Source organism: Diaphorina citri, unplaced genomic scaffold, assembly GCF_000475195.1.
Source record: "Diaphorina citri unplaced genomic scaffold, Diaci psyllid genome assembly version 1.1 scaffold151, whole genome shotgun sequence".
NCBI classification, from domain to species: domain Eukaryota; kingdom Metazoa; phylum Arthropoda; class Insecta; order Hemiptera; family Psyllidae; genus Diaphorina; species Diaphorina citri.
In genome coordinates this window covers 66,467-71,896 of record NW_007377588.1, presented here as the reverse complement: position 1 = coordinate 71,896, position 5,430 = coordinate 66,467, and the positions used below count along the sequence as shown (strand labels likewise).

General features: G+C 36.8%; 1 protein-coding gene and 1 long non-coding RNA gene across 2 annotated transcripts in view; both read right to left on the bottom strand.

Annotated features, from left to right (window-relative positions):
* Window positions 1–5,430, bottom strand: part of LOC103505110 (pollen-specific leucine-rich repeat extensin-like protein 2) — a 32,121-nt gene that overhangs the window by 4,619 nt on the left and 22,072 nt on the right. The gene's annotated exons all lie outside the window — the stretch shown is intronic.
* Window positions 4,292–4,982, bottom strand: LOC113465721. The gene is made up of 3 exons (XR_003390343.1): window positions 4,731–4,982; window positions 4,520–4,605; window positions 4,292–4,408 (listed from the first exon to the last, which is right to left on the bottom strand). It is a non-coding gene; the product is annotated as an uncharacterized LOC113465721 (long non-coding RNA).

Genomic DNA, 5,430 nt, shown 5'->3' with positions numbered 1-5,430 from the left:
TTAAAGTTTTTTTTTTTTTTTTTTTTTTTTTTTTTTAGTTCTTGGCTGCCTACTATAATAAAAAAGTTAACATAACTTCATTTAAGAAAGCCTCTAATTTAATGTTGTTCCAAATTAGGAATCCTAATGACTTTATGTGTAATGCATGTTATACCCGTACTTTATTTGTCTAGGTAGGACTTTATCACTATCAATTCTTTGTGCTTAAGGTCTATGCGCCTTTATTACCTGAATATCACGGGCATTTATGTGTTTAGTTTTACTTTCTAATCTTTCTATTAATCCATAGAATTTCACCTTTGGGTTTGGGTATATTTTATATTGGTATAAAATATTATATTAACATTAGCTTAAATGAGATATAGGTATCAAATTAAATAGAATTTGTTCCATTGTACTAGATATGTATGACGAAAGGGGGGTTTTCACCTGATTAGGTACCTAAAAAAAAACCTATTTTTCCTATAAATATGTCCCAGAGCCCCAGATTCATAGTATTTCACCTTTGGGTTTGGGTATATTTTATATTGGTATAAAATATTATATTAACATTAGCTTAAATGAGGCATAGGTATCAAATTAAATAGAATTTGTTCCATTGTACTAGATATGTACGCCGAAAGGGGGATTTTCACCTGATTAGGTACCTAAAAAAAACTATTTTTCCTATAAATATGTCCCAGAGCCCCAATTTACAGTGCCATGCTCCTTGTTATAACAGCTGCTTCCTCTCTCGTTACAGACATCACAGCACAATGCATGAAAAATCGACCCAGAACTTTAAGTCAAGGAAGTTGCCTGTCAGATCGAGGTCTAGATGAAACTGAAATGCTACTTGTACAAGTGAGTTGTCTTGGAAAATTGTTTTAATAATAGTAATAGTGCTTATTAGTACTACTTGAATAGGACTTGGGAGTCCCTTTACCCCAACAGTTGGCTACTGTAGTCTATCTAACCTGTCTAATTAGGCATCCAAGAGTGACTTTACCCAAGCAGCAGGCTACTACATAATATCATTGGGGGAAAAATTTGATAAAATATCACTACTTGTACAAGTGAGTTGTCTTGGAAAATTGTTTTAATAATAGTAATAGTGCTTATTAGTACTACTTGAATAGGACTTGGGAGTCCGTTTACCCCAACAGTTGGCTATTACAGTCCAACCTGTCCAATTAGGCATCTAAGAGTGACTTTACCCAAGCAGTAGGCTACTACATAATATCATTGGGGGAAAAAATTTATAAAATATCATATATCAGCCGGATTGAACCCACGCCCTCCTGATTACCAGACGAGCGTCTTGACCACTACACCGCCGAGGCAGGTAAAGCGTCATGTACTAGTACTTATAAGCATAAATTAAGCTTAGGATAAGAAACTCCTTGTAAAAAAATTGATATCAAATAAAATATACCTATACCTGTACCTATACTTCCTACGTGAATAGCTGATTAATTTGTTTTAAGCAAGCCTTTTACAAATGTCCACCTCGAAATGACGGTAATAAATTTAATATTTTTTAAATTAAATCATCTTATCATTTTACTTAACGTGGTATCTTGTTTCAAGAAGATTGGTAGTAAATTTGTTGTCGATACTGGCACTCGAATCCCAGCCCCGCGAATTGCGTCTGGCCTTCTACCTCTGAGTCTACGCCTCTACTGGGGCTTATTATCCCCAGTTTACGCCTCTACTGGGGCTTATTACCCCCAGTCTACGCCTCTACTAATACAAATGTCCACCTCGAGATAACGGTAATAAATTTAATATTTTTTAAATTAAATTATCTTATCATTTTACTTAACGTGGTATCTTGTTTCCAGAAGCTTGGTACTAAATTTGTTGTCGATACTGGCACTCGAATCCCAGCCCCGCGAAATGCGTCGGGCTACCTCTGAGTCTAGGCCTCTACTGGGGCTTATTATCCCCAGTTTACGCCTCTACTGGGGCTTATTCCCATGTATTTTACTTTCAGAATTCCCCTCTTCATCACATACTGTACACGCCAGTTCAGAATGCCAGCACCTGTTTCACCGCTGTCACCCAGGAGAGCCCCCAGTCTACGCCACTCAGTGCTAGAAAGTCCTCCCTAGACAGTAGAGTGAGTACTATCACTAAGTCAGTAGAGTAAGTCTAGCTGGTGGTTTCAAAGGGTTCTCTCTGCTTGAAAAGAACAAGCATAAGTCCTCACGATGGTTGACTGCGGTTCAGGACGAGCCTATTAAACATGGCTAGAGCTATTCTCATGATATTACCTGATGTACCTACAGGGTGTCACAGATTCTCGTATCATACGGAATAGGTAATGGAGGGAGATTGAAAAACAATACTTTCCTACGCAATGAGGAAATTTAAAAAAGAAAAGAAAACACACACACACAAGTGTATTTTTTTCTTATTTGTTTGCCTAACCACCCCTGGAAAGGAGGATTTTTTTTTTTATATATATACCTGTCTCCTCCCATATACCACAGTAATCAACCACACAGTCCTAGCTGACACAACAGTATTATAAAATAAGGTGTTTCGATTCGTCCAAATTCAAAATTCTGCTTTTCCATTGGCTATTACACTTGTAAGATACTTTTCCATACTTTGGTGATTTAGGGCACATGTCAATTTTGTCATCACCTTTCGGCTATAGCTAACGCCGCTACAACAACAACAGTAGAGTAATTACTCTTTGTGAAGAGATTTGATAAAGGTATTTGTAACAACGGAGGCCTGATCATTCCGAAATGGATATGTAACAAATTATTTGATCATTTCAGCTCCTCTACGAACCCGGAACCTCTGGATTGAGCCGCCAGAACTCCCGACCATCCTCCATGTTGTTGATGAAAATTGATGATTTTGATGAAAGACACACAGCCGGTGAAATCAAACCAGGGTTGGTTTGATAGATTGTCTTGTTAGAGATTTCATAGAAGGGAACTGTAACTGCTAAGGTCTTATCGTCCCGGAATTGAAGAGAGAAGGAAAACAGGATAGGAGAAAGCCAGCCGTTAGGAGAACGAACCTTATCCCTTCAGTATAAAATCCGTCCCGGGCGGGAATCGAACCCGCGGCCTAGCGCTTACAAGACAAACGCGCAATCAACCAAGCTAACTAGGCTGGAGAGGTTTGAAAAACTACTTATACGTATATACTCTATTTTATTGTATGGTATTAGTGAGATTCAGTATTTATTTTGTCTTTTTTTTACTTTTAGTTTTTTAGTTAGGTAGTATCGTTTTTACAGTATACTCCCAATAAAAGTTATTCATATTTTACCATGACGTGCTATTTGAAACTATTTTCGTTTTTCCTCTATTTTCGTTTTCAGTTTTCAAAATTGTAATTTTTATCTCCTTTTTGTCATTTAAAGCGAAGCCTAATATAACGAGTTTTAATGTCTGTGCAAGGAATCGAACCCAAACCTCAGGACCACATTTTATCTGAGTAAAAGACATAATTAATACCTAGGCTGTAATTGTATTAATAAATAAATAAATAAGACAGGGGCAGTTATATAAAAAATAAGATAACGATATTCATTTATTTCAAATAAAGGGTATGTGTTGATAATAAACAGTAAGATTTACAAACATGGGTAGACAAATAAAATTAAGGATAAATTAGGTAGGTAACATCCTTGACAAGTATTAAATTCTCGTGGAAAAAATATTGTTGATACATCTATTCGTAACTGGGGGAAAAAAGTAAAATCCACTTCATTTTTGATAAAATTATATGTATGTATAAGATTTTTAAGGAGGGAAATATGAAATACCTAGGTAATATCTTGGAAATTTAATGCGTTATTTTTTGGTTCGCAGTAAATCGTTACTGAGCGGTTCTCAAATTGAAATAAATCACGGGACCATCAGCTATTTCGTTGAATCCCCCTCATACGACTCCCTGTAGTGAGAACTCTGCCCCGGATATCGGTACATAAGAGAGGAACTAAATTTTGGTTCGCAGTAAATCGTTACTGAGCGGTTCTCAAATTGAAATAAATCACGGGACCATCAGCTATTTCGTTGAATCCCCCTCATATGACTCCCTGTAGTGAGAACTCTGCCCCGGATATCGGTACAAGAGAGGAACTAAATGTAGGACATCTCTGAGAAGTTCCCATTGTATCTGTTTAAATGTGGTGTAGGTACTTCTGGTGTACTTATTCAAATACCTATGCCGAACTACACATTCCCAGGTCTCACGGAACTTGCAATTAAGTTACATCAGATTTTAAAATCTTCCCAACAATGTACAATTTATCTTATAACAACTTGCAATTAAGTTACATCAGATTTTAAAATCTTCCCAACAATGTACAATTTATCTTATAATTCGTCATCAATCTTCCCTTGGTATGTAGATCTCAGAAAACCAAGTGCATAATCTGACAGGATTGGTCTGCGATTACCTAACTTGGTTCCTGTGGGAACTTATCAACTTTGTTCCCTAACTTGGAATTAAAATGTGATTTTTATTTAGCCTAACCAGAGTAACCTGGTTCCCTTTGATCTGCGATTACCTAACTTGGTTCCTGTGGGAACTTATCAACTTTGTTCCCTAACTTGGAATTAAAATGTGATTTTTATTTAGCCCAACCAGAGTAACCTGGTTCCCTATGAAACTGACAACATTGATCTGCGATTACCTAACTTGGTTCCTGTGGGAACTTATCAACTTTGTTCCCTAACTTGGAATTAAAATGTGATTTTATTTAGCCTAACCAGAGTAACCTGGTTCCCTATGAAAACAGATTGTTTAGTTTAAACCAGAGCTGTGTTTTACAACATTATTTATTCAGTTTAAACCGAAGCTGGTTTTAAAACGAACCCTCTCATTCGGTTTAGGCCGGTGCTAAACATAAACTCTAAACTCAAACAGTCAACAGGTAGCTCTGGTTCGCTAAATAAAATCCAGCTAAAGCGAGCAAGGCCGAAAAAATCGTAATTTTTCAAAGCATAAAAAATAGCAAAAATAGGGTAGCATACGTATCCAGCTAAAGCGAGCAAGGCCGAAAAAATCGTAATTTTTCAAAGCATAAAAAAATAGCAAAAATAGGGTAGCATACGTAAAAAAATCAATCCAGCTAAAGCGAGCAAGGCCGAAAAAATCGTAATTTTTCAAAGCATAAAAAAATAGCAAAAATAGGGTAGCATACGTAAAAAAATCAACACTTAGCATAAGTAATAATAATGGTAATTGATACGTAAAAATATGAGAAAGATCAGGTATAAAGTGTTCCCCCTGAAGTGATGGTTTCAGGTAGCGCGGTATCACAAGTTGGAGGTGCCCTCTTCAATATAGTGCTGTGTACCGGGGGGCACTCTATAGCCTGGGTAGTTGTTCGTGAGACTGTGTTGGGCGAAGAATGATGAGTAGTCTTTCTGTACACGCCTAGGCCTGAATACGGGGCCTGGGGGGAAAAAGAGAAAG